We start from the raw sequence: 13,771 nt of genomic DNA, 5'->3' as shown, positions 1-13,771 counted from the left end.
GGGACGCCGTGTTGTGTCCTAGAGCAAGGATGCTTCCCGCTTCCTGTGTTCCTTCGCTGTCCCCCCACAGTGCTTGGGAGAGAACTGGGTGAGATCCGAGTCCCCCTCCTGTCCCCTCCTGACTTCCCTCCGCCATATTTCTTTTTCTTATGTGGTCCCTTGACACGCAGCCAGCCCTGCCCGGCACCTGGGCCGGAACGTGGAGGGGCTTTCAGCAGAGAGATCGCAGGAGCCTCCCTGCCCACCTACGGCCTCTCTGCTCTTCCTCAGCTCAGGGGCCTCTGGGAAGCCATTCCCTGGCTTTGCCCGCTGACTAGGTGGTGCGCGTCTTCCCGAGAGCATACTTTGTTTTCATCCAGGTGGCAGAAATGCGTTCCTCTGGCTATGAGTCGGGTCCCTGCTCCTGGTCACCTGGGGAGGTTTGCACAGGTGCACCGTGGCTCTCAGAGAGCCAGGCTGCAGTGCACTCGGCTCTCGCACTCCAGGGTCGGCAGAGCCAGGGTGAGAAGCCGGCTCAGCCTCCTTCAGGCCGCGTGAGGCCAGGCTGTGGCCCTGTCTCAGCCTCCGTGGTCCCGGCCGGGGCTCCCCCGGAGTTCTGCCCGCAGGCTCTCGGCACTGGCGGCACCCCCCTTCTGGCTGCCTTCTGTTCCCTCTTTCCCCATCTCTGACTTCACTCGGTTTTGAGGATGGGCCCACTGCTTTGAGTTTCTTGCCCTTCCCCACGTGGTCGTGCACTGACAGACGCCATGTGTATAAGGAGGCGTCTGGAAGCACTTGCTTATGAACTGACCCTCAGACCCACCGGGACCAGGTCCAGTCAGTGTTCTCTGGGTCATTTCCGTGCTTTGTTCCTCCCCACGTTTCCTGAGCCGCAGACCTGCCTGGAACAATCACTTTGATTCCTGGAGACAGTGTCCAGAGCTTGGGATTCTCAGAGGGACTCCTGAGATGATGCCATTCAAGCTGGAGGTTGTGTGGCCCCAGACTGTTCATTTTATTTTATTTTATTTTTTTATTTTTTTTTTAAATTTTTTTTAACGTTTATTTATTTTTGAGACAGAGAGAGACAGAGCATGAACGGGGGAGGGTCAGAGAGAGGGAGACACAGAATCCGAAACAGGCTCCAGGCTCTGAGCTGTCAGCACAGAGCCCGACGGGGGGCTCAAACTCAGGGACCGCGAGATCATGACCTGAGCTGAAGTCAGCCGCTCAACGGACTGAGCCACCCAGGCGCCCCCAGACTGTTCATTTTAACAGCACGATGGAACCTGCAGATGATCGAAATGTATTCATCCAATGCATTGTAGTCATATGTTCATTCAATATTTAGTGAGTACCCACGATTCTGAGAGCTGGGTATAAAGGAATAATAAAACATTTAAAATGCTGGCCCTCCTGGGCTTATAGTCTAGTGTGGGTATACATACAATAAGCAAATAATGCAGCAAACTATGTAAGACTGACCGATGGGGATCAATGCTAAATTAATGCTAAATGAATGACAAGGCTTCTCAAGTCAGGACAGTTAAGCAAAGGCCTAAAGGCGGCGAAGGAGAAAAAGCCAAGAGGTTATCTGGAGGAGGAGCATCCAGGCAGAGGAGACAGCCTGTCCAAAGGCCCTGAGGCAGGAGCTTGTCCGGGATGTTCTTGAAACTGGAGAGGAGGAGGGAGGGGAAGGGGCTGGAGAAGAAATGAAAGCCCACATGCAGCAGGTCTTTGGAGGTCTTATTGAGACTTTGACTTTGAGCTGCTGAGGAGTTTGTGCCCAGGAGGGCCAGGCTCCCACTGAGCTTTAAAAGGATGGTTTCTGGCTATTGTGCTGGGAATGGACTGGATGGGGTGGAGGGAGGAAGAGGGGAGGCCAACGGGGAGACTGTTACAAGGGCCCGAGGTGGCAGGCCCTGGACCAGAGGGGCTGCGATGGAGGTAGTGAGGGACTTGGGCTCCAGGCATGTTTTAAAGGTAGGGCCTCAAGGAATCTCTGAGGAACCGGGCAAGCCCTGTGGTGTGGACTTTTAGAAAACAGGTTCTCACAGACTTGGAAGGACTCAGGAGGTCAGCTTTTTTTGCTTACCGTCTGGGGAAACTGAGGACCGGTGAAGGAAGTCACTGCCCAAAGTCACAATGCAAGCTGGTTAGTGGCAGAGCCAAGACTCAGTCTTCCAGCCCCAAGTCCAGTGTTTTTGTAGCTGAAGTGATGGACAGCTCTGGGCGGGGGACGTGCAGGGGTTCGAGGGCTCAGGGAAGGACTGGCTGTGGACCCTGCTGCTGAGTGTGGGGTCCTGGCAGACTGCACCGGCGGGCAGGAATTCAGGGCTCTGAAAGCTGAGAGTTCTGGGTGCCCTGGGCCTTGAACAGCTCTCTCTGGGATGGTGTTTTGACTTGGTCGGACAGAGGTCTGAGTTGGTTGGCCATGTCTGAGCTCTGGGGCAGATCAGTTGGTGCTCTCATGCATTTTATTAACACTTTATTGAGCTTCTTCCAAGTGCCAGGCCAGAGATAAGATGTGCTTGCTCTCAAGGAGCTAACAGTTCAGGGGAGACAGACAGGTGAACCCACATGCCCCTGGGACAGTGGCAAGCTGTCCACACTGGGGGGAATCTCTATCCACAGTCAGGCCAGGCACTGAGCAGATTCTTCAGTCTCCAGACACCCCAGAGAACACAAGCCAGAGGCCGTCGGTACACCAAGGGGGTCATGCTAAATCCACAGTCCATCTCTTGTAACAGAGGGGGCAACGAGGGTCGGTGGGGGCTGGGGTCTCAATGCCCTACAGCTGTGTCACCTAGAACAGGTTTCACTTAAACTGTGACGACCCAGTGGCACCCTGAACTTGATTATACTCCCTGGGAGGCAACCTTGAATTTCATCGCTGGGACTTCCTGTGTGCCTCTCTGTGAATAGGACTGGTGACTTATTTTTAGCTTGCGAGCCTGCTCTAATGATGAACTTTAAGTCACTTGTGACCTTCGCGATGCAGAACAAGGCCTGTGAAGTTCCCGGCTCTGCACAGGGGGGTCTGGGCGTTGTCTTTAGACTCCCCAGCATGAAGGTAAAGACAGATTTTGCTTTGGCTCTCTTTGGTGAAGCTGAAACTATAGGCCAAAGGAGGGAAACCCAGTTTGATTTTTCTTTCGGCCTTTTAACTTGACCTGTCCCCATCACAATAAATGTACCATCGAGGAATGACAGCTTGGAAATTGCTTCCATTGATTGATTTTCAGCTGTCTCCAGAAACGGTTCTCATTGCCCTGTGCTCTGGTTAGCACCCTGTGACCACGGGTAACAAGAGTGTGGTGCCCAGAAGTGGGAGATCCGGCCACATGCTGAAGAGAGGCATGAGCCCCAGTGGGCTCGGTGTCCAGCCAGCCTCTGTCCTTCTGTTGGCGTCGTCCTCAGAGGCCAGAGGAGGTGCGAGGACAGCAAGGAAACCAGGCACAAGCTGTTGAGTCCCTTCCTTCCCTACTGTGGGCTGCAGCCTGTCTCTGGGCCTGTCTGCCCCGGGCTGACATGGCTTGACGGGGGATTTCATTCCTGCGGTGCTTCTCACGTGTAGACCCCTTGTCTAGGACAACTGAGGTTGGGTGCTGTGCCCAACAGATCAGTGGTGTGGGTTTCAGGATTCACGCCTCCCCTCTGGGCTCAGTCTCCCTGAGAAAAGGGGGTTTGTCGGCTTGTTCTCATCGAGCAGCTTTCTGGGAGGTGGGTTCCCAGATGGGAGGCATGGCCTTAGGTTGGGCCGTCATTTATCTAACATGTATTAAATACCTTCTGTGTGCCTGAGCTGTGCTATGTGCCAGAAGTAAAAATAAATCCAAGTTGTGCTTTGACGGGGGAGAACCATGCCTCCCCTCTTCCCTCTAGATGAGCTTTGCCCTTCTAGGCCATGCACTTTGAGTACTAAAGCCATCGGCTCGTGCTGTTTCCTGTGCCTTTCCCCCTTCTCCGTCTGGTAAACTCCTGTGCATTCTTCAAAGCCCAACCAAAATGCCCCCTTTTCAAGTTACAGATACTCTTGGGAGATATGGTGCACCCACTCCCTGGTGCTTTGCTGTGAATGAGTTTATTAAGTGGAACCAAGTGGGCGAGGATGAGATAAGATGGCATCTCAGCAGGAGGGACATCTCTTACAGCATGAGTTGCCCCAGGGCCAGCCCATCCCATGACCCGCGCTCTACTCCTGCCACAAGGGGATATCTGAGGTCAGGGACATGTTTTCTTCAACCACTAAAGCATTTCACAAAGATGGCCTAGATTTGAAAGGACTGACGGGAGGAAAGAAAGCAAATGAGAAAACCAGTGTAGAGCATCTCACATGTGCCTGGCACTTAGTAGGTGCTTAATACACACAAGTTCCTTGCCTAACACAAACAAGCAGAGTTGACTATAGGTCCCAGGGCTTACAGCTGCCTAGGGACCGCTAGCTGTGCCCCTAGTTGGCAGAGCTCTCTGATCCAGATCTGTGTGGGGCTCGGAGCACATGAGCAAATGGTTCCTTCTGTCTGTGAGGTCAGGAAAGGCTCCTGGGGCTGGGGACCCTTGGAGCTGTGGAGGCAGAGTGTGAAGGAGGGTGTTTAAGGATGCACCTGCCCCAGATGAGACGGCCTGAGTCCCCTCTTTTACACATGAATGGCCCATGCCGTGCCAGCTCCTAAGCTCTGTGTATGACACAGGAAGCTGGGGACAGGCCTGGCTGGGGACGTGAACAGCCAGCGGAATGCCACAGTGTGGCCGCCAAGCCTGCCCAGCCTGCCCCCCCCCCCCGCCCCCGCCCTAGGCAAGAGGGACTCCCCCTGCTCTGTCTCCCCGAGCGTGCTGGGCTTGTACGCTTCTGGTTTTGTACTGCTTGGTGATTTTTTAGCAAGCAGCTGGGCCGAAATATAATTTATGGAGCATACAATTCCCCCATTTAAAGTGTACAATTCAATGAGATTTCATATATTCGCAGACTTACGCAACCATCAGAGATTTTTGGAACATTTTTATCACTCCAAAAAGAAACCTGTACTCCTTTGCTGTCACTCCCCTTCCCCCACCCCCTGGCAGCCACTAATCTGCTTTCTGTCCCTATGGATTTGCCTGTTCGGGACATTTCGTGTAATGGGATCGTACACTGTTTGGCCTTGAGTGACCAGCTTCTTTCACTCAGCATCATCTTTCAGGATTTATCCGTGCTTCGCTTCTATTTTTGGCTATTACAAATAACGCTGCTGTGAACATTCACGTACAAGCGTTTGTGTGGACTTCTGTTTCATTCCTCCTGAGTATGTACTGGGGAGCGGAATTGCTGGGTCATATGGTAACTCAATCTTTAACATTTTGAGGAGCTGGAGGCTTTTCCAAAGCAGCTGTCCCATTTTACAGTGCACATTAAAAAAAACCTTTTTTAATGTTTATTTTTGAGAGAGAGAGAGAGAGAACGAGAACAAGCGGGGGAGGGGCGGAGAGGGAGACACAGAATCCAAGCAGGCTCCAGGCACTGAGCTGTCAGCACAGAGCGCAACTCGGGGCTCGAACTCACCCACCTCGGGATCATGACCTGAGCCGAAGTTGGACACTTAACTGACTGAGCCACCCAGGCCCCGCCCCCACATTTTAAAAAATACTGACAGACATGGAGAGTTGGGCCAGAATGGGCGAGGGCTCCTACTGGGAAGGAGGGAGAGGGTAGGTCTCCCAGGGGCTAAAGATCCATACTGGGTGGAGGTGTCAGGGACCAGCCCAGAGGCCCTGTCAGAGAACGCCCCACCCAGGCCACAGATACAGCCACAAGGATGCTGGGTGAGCCTCCTCAATCCCATTTGCTCAAAGGCTCTGCTCCTGAGATCTGTGATGGGGCCCAGCCCTTCTTAGTCTGACTCCATCTCACCACCCTTGACCCTGCACTCCTACCACTGCCATTCCCCAGTCAGACCATGCACTTTGAGTACTAAATCATTGGCTCATGATACTCCCTGTGCCTTTCCCCCTTCTCTCCTGGTAAACTCCTATGCATCCTTCAAAGCCCAACCAAAATGCCCCCTCTTCTATGAAATCTTCCCCATCAGGCTATCAGCTGGTGCCTTCTCTCTATTCCAGCTGCACTCTGTTCCTTCCTCTATTAATACATCAGGTGCTCAAATGAGCGCCTGTCCCCTATCCCAGAAGGTGACTTATTCCAGGATGCTGAAACTAAGGACCAGGAAAGGCCCACCGGTTCCCCTAAGGTGCCTGCTCTTCTTCCCTGCCCAGCCAGGCTGTCTCCGAACTGTCCTCCCTTCCAGGAGGTGGAAAGTGGCTGGGTAAGCTGGAGACCGTGCACATACTTCCACTGTGAGCTGAGCGCCTGTGTCCAGGTGGGAGGGGGTGAGGCGGGAGGGCGTGTCCCTGCAACCTTGGTGCATGGGTGACCTGCTTTTTTGTGAGCGCGTGTCCGGGAACCTGCAGAGCCCTCCTGCCCGCTCCCTTTGAGTCTCCGTTCTGTCTCTGAGCCGATTAACACGCTGACGTCCATCAGGAGATCACGTCACTTTTGGTCTCCCTGTAGCCCGGCAGCTGAGATGTATTGTTCCATACTCGTCCACCGCACCACTACAGAGGGCCGTGGCCGGCAGGGAAAGAGGGATTATGTTGTTCCCATCTGGCTTCAGCTGCCTTGCCGGCCCATCCAGCTGTTCCCTGTTACCCACTGCCAAGCAGCAGATGCCGGGGGTGAGGTCAGCCTGGGAGCTGGGGACCTGCCCATCATCTTCACGTGAATGTCTTCAAGGCTATTTCTGGCTGCACCATTATCCCAACGGCTTCGGGGGATAAATATAGACACGGATTGAAAAGCCCCAGTGGCAGGCAAGCAGGCAGGCAGTGCTGGAGAGTGTGCGGACGGGGTACTTGGCTATAAATAAGTCTGCTAGAACACCCCCCCCCCCCCCCCCAGCCACGCCGCCACCAGCCGTGTGTGGAAAGACAGATTTCCTTGCCGACTCCGTCCCAAAGCCCACGTGTGCCTGGGGGCCCCGGGGGGCAGAGGAGGGAGAGGGGAGGATGCAGGTGTGTCGGGACCTCGTGCAGATGGGCTGGTTGCTGGGAGTCGCTCCCCCGCAGCGCTCCTTAGAGTAGCTTGCGAAGGGGAATGGCCAGTGGCCCCCGCGGGAGTCCTAGGGACAGCTACGCGGAGGGACAGGATGTTGTGCTAAGAACCGTGGTCTGGTTCAGCTCCTCTCCTCAGCTCAGTCTCCCCAAGGCCTGGCTGCCCGCAGACCAGGGCTGGGCCTTAGGTGGTTCTGGGGCCCGGGTGGCAACGTGGCTTTCTCAAGCCTCACGCCCGTCTCCTTGATTTTCTTCTGCTTCCCCTGTCCTCACTGCTCAGTCGAGGGAGTGACCCTTGTTTAGGCTGGCGTTGCAGGGGAGGGGTCCAGTCGCTCCCTGGACCTTTCCCTTCCTCTCTCTTGTCTTCCTTCCTGCCCATTTCCCCACTGCCTCCTCCTGGGCGGGAGCAGGTAGCTGGGGCTGGCGTAGAGTGAGGAACGGGACGCGTGCCCGAGAGATACTTCTCACGGACGAGGAGAGTAGTCGGTAAGCTGGCAAGAATCCTGTGAGCTCCCCCGTGAATAAAATATTGTTTCTGTGCAATCACCGAGCCAGGGAAGCGGCTTCCCATGAGCCCGCTCGCCTCCTGTGGCCCTGGCCAGCAGAGGCTGAGAGCTGGAGTGTGCGAGAAGAGCCGGTGCGGGGAAGAAGTCACGCTTGGTAACACTGCCTGCATAGACCCTGCCCGCGTGCTTGCTGCCTGCACATGGGGAGTGGGCAGCTGCTGCGTGGGGGTGTGGCCGGGCCTGCAGAGGAGGAGGGGCTATGCCCCTGCCCCACGGTTATCCTAGAGATCCTAGAGCTGGTGGCTTTAACCCCGAGTGTGGGCAGGGAGCTGAGATGAACTGTCTGATGAACCCCCACTCTCAGGAGCTCGTTGGACACTGGACGGGACAGGGTCTGCCCATGGTGGTGATGGTGCTACACGCCTGTGGGGATGGGGCAGGGAGCCCAGGGAGGAAGGTCTCGGGTGCCGGTACTTGCAATCACCCCACGCAATGCCAAGTTCACCCCACAGCTGAGGTGTGGTCGGCATAAGCGGGGAGGGCCTTCCCTGCAGAAGGAACAGCCTACGCAAAGGCCTGGAGGCACGGTGGGTCCCACTGTGAGTCTGGTTAGGGGGTGTGCTGGGAGGCCAGGCAGGGTGGAGGGAAGGAGCCAGGTGTGTGGGTGGTTGTGTGCTGCTTAAGGAGCGCGGATGTCCTCTTGAGAGCTGAGGGGAGCGTGGAGGGGCTTTTATCCCGGGGATGTCACGCTCTGATGCGGGTGTCAGAAAAGGGCTTCATCTGGCTTCGTGTGGATGACGGGTCGGAGGCGGGGGGAGGAGGGGGCAGGCTGATGGCAGCGTCCCGATATCCCGCCTTGTCGAGTGCACACCTGAGAGATTGGCTTTTTGTTTTTAACTGAGCCTGTAAAACCGGGACGTACGCGTGTGGGTGCACGCCCGCGAAAGTGGGATTTCTCAAGATGGCAGTGCTGGGCTGCGGTCCGCAGACGCCCGGCGTGAAGCCACCATCGGCTCCCCTTGTCACCGGAGGGGTGACTTTGTCCAGCAGGCTTGGCCCCCTGCCAGTGACCCAGGTCTGGAGCCGAGATAACTGACCCCCAAGGGTCTCAGCCCTTGACCTGGGGTTCCCTGGAACCCCGAGTCAGCTGGCTGTAAAGAGATGTCAACGTGTGGCTCTCAGCATCCTCTCCGCCTCTGCCACCACTCTCCCCTCCTTACGCTAGTGCTGAGTGAGTCTAGCACCCCAAAAGAGAAGTATCTCTAAAGTGTTGTTTGACAAGAAGATAAACATGTTTGCTTAAGCGAGCCACAGGACCCAGAAGTTAATCTGGTCATGTAAATATTTTCATGTATTTACGATTCTGCGGGTGTATTTTGATGGAAGAAAGGAGAGATTCGTGTGGCCCTGACCCTGCCTTCGGGGAGAGGGTGTGATGTTGACTACTGAGCGCATGAGTCAAGAGGTCCCACGCTGCTCTGGAGCCCTGCTGTCTGTCTGCAGGGGCTGAGAAGATCAGAGCCAGGACGCTCCCAAAGGCCACGCAAGGCCGGGCCTCCGTCTCTCCGATGGGGCCCGGAAGGAAGTCGTTTCTGTCCTCAGCAACCCCTCGGACACAAAACGTGTGGGTCCTTCACGCCAAGCAGTTCTCCGGTTCTCCGTGGACACCAGCTGTGCGTCCTGTGTGTCCGTTCCATTCTTACACTAGCGCCCCCCAGTTGGCACGGACCCCATGGGTTAAGGGCTCGGTCCCACAACTGCCTTCCATTTCAGATGCCTTTCGATCCCAAGTGACGGGTCCTGGGTTCCCCGCTCTTCTGTCCAATCTGGCTACAAAGGCGGGCTTCCCATACACCCCTCTCTCCGCCTCCGGTTGGATCATTCGCTAGACTGGTTCGCAGAACTCAGGAAACGTTTGCTGATGTTTGTTGGTTTATCATAAAGGGTGTGATAAAGGACACAGATGAACAGCCTGATGAAGAGGCATGCAAGGTGAGGTCCGGAAGGCTCCCCACCTCAGGAGCTTCTGTCCCTGTGGATTCGGAGAGTGCCACCCTTCCAGATGTCAACGTGGAGGCTCTCTGAACCTATCGTTCGGGATTTTTATGCACAGATGATTCCATCGTTGTCACTGTGGTTAGTTCAATCTCTAGCCCCTTCTCCCCTCCTGGGGGTAGGGGAAGGGGTGGGTAGGGGCTGGTCACTGGGGCTTCCTCTGGGGAGCTCAGCCTCCAGCTCATTAGCATACAGAAGACACTCTCGTCATTCAGGAAATCGCAGGAGTTTTAGGAGCTCTGCGGAGGCCAGAAAAGGAAGCAAAGACCAAATATGTATTTTTTATTATGTCACAAGATCATAGGGAAACTGATCCCTGAGGAGGCCGGGTGAAGGGACATGCGTTCAGAGGCACCCAAGGGACGCAGCAGCAAGATCCCCGGGCTTTCCCAGGGCCGCACCCAGACCCACCGGGCCCTCTCGGGCCTGTCCTGGCACCTGTGGAAGGCACTTCCTTGCAGGCCCAGGAAGGTGGAAAGCTGAGGGCCCTTGCTTGGCCCTTGGGGACCCCCAGAGGTGCTCCTGGACCCTCTCTGTCTTGCCTTGAACCCTGCCCTGCGGCCATCCAGCCCTTGCTGGTGGACCTGGCTCAACCCTGCTCCCTCACCCACCTGCTTCCTGTTAGGCCTCCTGAGCCGAGCAGAGCAGAGCAGGTGGCCTGTGCCCGGCTCGTGTGGTCTGGAAGGCAGGCCAGTGCCGGGCTGAGGTCCTGAGCCTTAGAGACAACCTGGATTTGGATTCTGCCAGGTGCTGTCACCCTGGGAGCCTTATCAGTCAGACTCTGCAAAACGGGAATGTCACCTCCTAGAGTTTGAGGGAGGGTGAAAGAAAGCGCATCCGGGTAGGCGAGCTAACTAATGCGCGTTGCTTGCCTTGCCCGCCCTTTTCAGCTGCCCTTTGAAGGAGATGGCGGTGGCACAGACGCAGAAGCGAGGCCCAGGGAAGTGCGCGGAGAGGCCCGAGCGGCTTCCCTGTGCCTCCTCAGCTCCGTTCCCCTGATGGGTCACCTGAGCTGAGATGGCCCCCTCGGGATGTAGGGTCGGCCTGGGTTGGCAAGGCTGAGATGAGATAAGCGCCCCTGAAAGAAGTCACCTGGCTCCGTAGAAAGCTTGTAATGTGGGCAGGGGCAGCCGCCGCATGTGGCGGGGTGAAACCTGGCCTGTTTGACAGTGTTTTGGGGTGCACTCGCCCCGACCAGGCTTTCACGTCCTCCCCGTCTGCACTGGGCCAGCTGCAGCCTCAGACCCCAGTCTCTGGCCGGGGTCGCAGGCTTTGTCCTTGAGATGACCAGGTGCCGACGGGGTTCGGCTCTGCCTCTGCAAACTCCGGATTCCTCACCGTGGACCCCGGTCTTCTCTGGCCACTGTCCCCCAGCTGGTGCTGGTGGGTGGGCGTTGGGAGAGCGGGGCTTGTCCAGGGTGCCTGGCCCCTGCCCCAGAATAATACACACTTTTCATTCCTCTTGGCATCAGGCGTCATCACTGCTGTCTGTGGCTGCTGTTGGTTTAGCAGAGGTGAGAGAGGCACGGCCAACCTGTAGTCAGACCCTGTTCGCCCACAAACCAGCTGGAGGTCAATGTGTTGTTGCCTTTGGTCTCAGGGTTGGGAACTTTAAAGATGGGGAGCAGCAGGGGCACCTGGGTGGCTCAGTCGGTTAAGCATCCGACTTCGGCTCAGGTCATGGTCTTGCGTTCACAAGTTTGAGCCCCGCGTCAGGCTCTGCGCTGACAGCTCAGAGCCTGGAGCCTGCTTCGGATTCTGTGTCTCCCTCTCTCTTTCCCTCCCCCGCTCATTCTCTCTCTCTCTCTCTCTCTCAAAAATAAATAAACATTAAAAAAAAACTGGGAGCAGGCCAGGGCCACTACCCCCTGTTCTCCGGTTCCCCGGGGTGGGTGGGTGAGGAGAGCCGCGTCTCCTTGTTTTCCCTCCCAGTGCTGGCCCCGGAGGGACTGACGATCCCCTGAGCTGTGGTCACACTGGTGAGGGGGCTGCGGAGTGATGGACGGGGGCAAGGCTTGGGGGCAGAGCGAGCTTCCACTTAAGAGCCTCTTCCATCAGTTGTTAACGAATACTAGTCTGATTTTTGCATGTTTTATTTTTATTTATTTACTTTCTTAAATATTTTTTTAATGTTTATTTTTGAGAGAGACAGAGAGCGAGCAGGGAAGGGGCAGAGAGGGGGACAGAGGATCCAAAGCAGATCTGAGCTGTCAGCAGAGAGCCGGACGCGGGGCTCGAACCCACAAACCGTGAGATCACGACCTGAGCCGAAGTCGGATGCTCAACCGATTGAGCCACCCAGGGGCCCCATTTTTGCATATTTTAAATAACGGCTTTATGGTGATACAATTCACATCCCCTACAATTCACCCATTTAAAGTGTGCAAATTCAATGGTTTTTAGTACAATCGACCCTTGAACATCACAGGTTTGAACTGTCCGCTTATACGTGGATTTTTTTTTCAATAGATTTGGGACAGGTCTGTAAATGTATTTCCTCTTCTGAACTTCTTAGTAATTTGTTTCTTCACTGGCTTCCTTTATTGTAAGAATACAGTATTTATTAATACATAGAACATATACCAAATACGTGTTAATGGACTGTGGGAGCGGTCAGTCTTGTGGTCAACAGTAGGCTGTTAGTAGTTACGTTTCTGGAGAGTCAAAAGTTCTACACAGATCCTCAATCACTCGGGGTGGGGGGAGCCCCATAAGCCCTGTGTTGTTCAAGGGGAACTGTATTTTCCCGGATGTCTGTAATCATTGCCACGATGAGTTTTAGGACATTTTCATCACTCCTAGACACCTCCCCCTGTTGCTCCCTGAACCCCAGCCCCTGGCAGCCATTCATCTGTTTTCTGCCTCCATGGATTTGCCTGCTCCGGACATCTCATATAATGGAATCATACACTATGTGGCCTTTTGTGACCAGCTGCTTTCCCTGAGTGTCATATTTCCAAGTTTATTCATGTTGTAGCATGTGTTAGTGTTTCATTCTTTTTTATGGCAGAACAATACCCATTGTATGGATGGACCACATTTTGGTTTTCCATTTTTATTTTTTATTTTTATTTATTTTTAATTTTTAAAAAAATTTTATTCATTTTTTGAGAGATAGAGACAGACTGCAAGTGCGGGAGGGGCAGAGAGAGAAGGAGACACCGAATCCGAAGCAGGCTCTGGGCTCCGAGCTGTCAGCACAGAGCCTGGTGCTGGGCTTGAACCCACAGACCATGAGATCATGACCTGAGCCAGAGCTGGACGCTTAACCAACTGAGCCACCCAGGCGGCCCGAGTGTTATTTTTCAAGGGAGAGAGTAAGAGAGCAAGCAGGGGATACGGGCAGAGGGGGAGAGAGAGAGAGAATCCTTTTTTTTTAATTTTTAAAAAATGTTTTATTTATTCTTGAGAGAGAGAGACAGAGCACAAACAGGAGAGGGGGCAGAGTGAGAGACGGACACAGAATCAGAAACAGGCTCCAGGCTCTGAGCTGTTAGCACAGAGCCCGACGAGGGGCTTGAACTCACAAGCTGTGAGGTCATGACCCAAGGTGAAGTTGGATGCTTTACCCACGGAGCTACCCAAGCACCCCAAGAATCCTTTTTTTTTTTTAAGTTTATTTATTCATTTTGAGAGAAAGAGCCGGGGAGGGGCAGAGAGAGACAGAGAGAGAGAGAGAGAGAGAGAGAGAGAGAGAGAGAGAGAGAGAGAGAGAGAGGATCCTAAGCAGGCTCCTGTCAGTTCAGAGCCCAACACGGGGCTCAAACCCACGAACCATGAGATCATGACCCAAGCTGAAATCGAGTCAGATGTTTAACTGAGCCCCTCAGGCACTCTGAGAGAGAGAGAGAGGGAGAGAGAGGATCTTAAGCAGGCTCCATGGCCAGTGGAGAACTCGATCCCATGACCCTGGAATCATGACCTGAGCCAAAATCAGGAGTCAGACACTCAACCGACTGAGCCACCCAGGCGCCCCCCTTTTGCCATTATTAAAGGGTGATTTTCCATCTCAAGCAGAGTTCTGAGCTGCCGAGGGGATCGGGGGAACACTGAGTAGAGAATGTGAACAGCACAAACTGTGGCTTCCAAGAGGGGCGCCCGAGGGTGGAGGGTGTCCTTTCCCTGAGCAGTCGCCCGGGAGGGAG

At 54.8% G+C, this 13,771-nt stretch overlaps 1 protein-coding gene across 13 annotated transcripts in view; it reads left to right on the top strand.

Annotated features, from left to right (window-relative positions):
- PITPNM2 (phosphatidylinositol transfer protein membrane associated 2) overlaps positions 1 to 13,771 on the top strand; it is a 144,488-nt gene that overhangs the window by 36,841 nt on the left and 93,876 nt on the right. Inside the window, exon 1 of one of the 13 annotated variants that reach the window (XM_058691394.1) lies at positions 7,363 to 7,551. The exons of the other annotated variants lie outside the window; for them this stretch is intronic. The gene's annotated coding sequence lies outside the window, so the exon portion shown is untranslated. Of the gene's footprint in view, positions 1 to 7,362; positions 7,552 to 13,771 lie in introns of those variants that run through there. 13 annotated transcript variants of the gene reach the window in all.

Source organism: Neofelis nebulosa, chromosome 11 (genome assembly GCF_028018385.1).
Source record: "Neofelis nebulosa isolate mNeoNeb1 chromosome 11, mNeoNeb1.pri, whole genome shotgun sequence".
NCBI classification, from domain to species: domain Eukaryota; kingdom Metazoa; phylum Chordata; class Mammalia; order Carnivora; family Felidae; genus Neofelis; species Neofelis nebulosa.
Note: the sequence above shows the minus strand (reverse complement) of the source record. Positions and strands in the feature narration are given on the sequence as shown.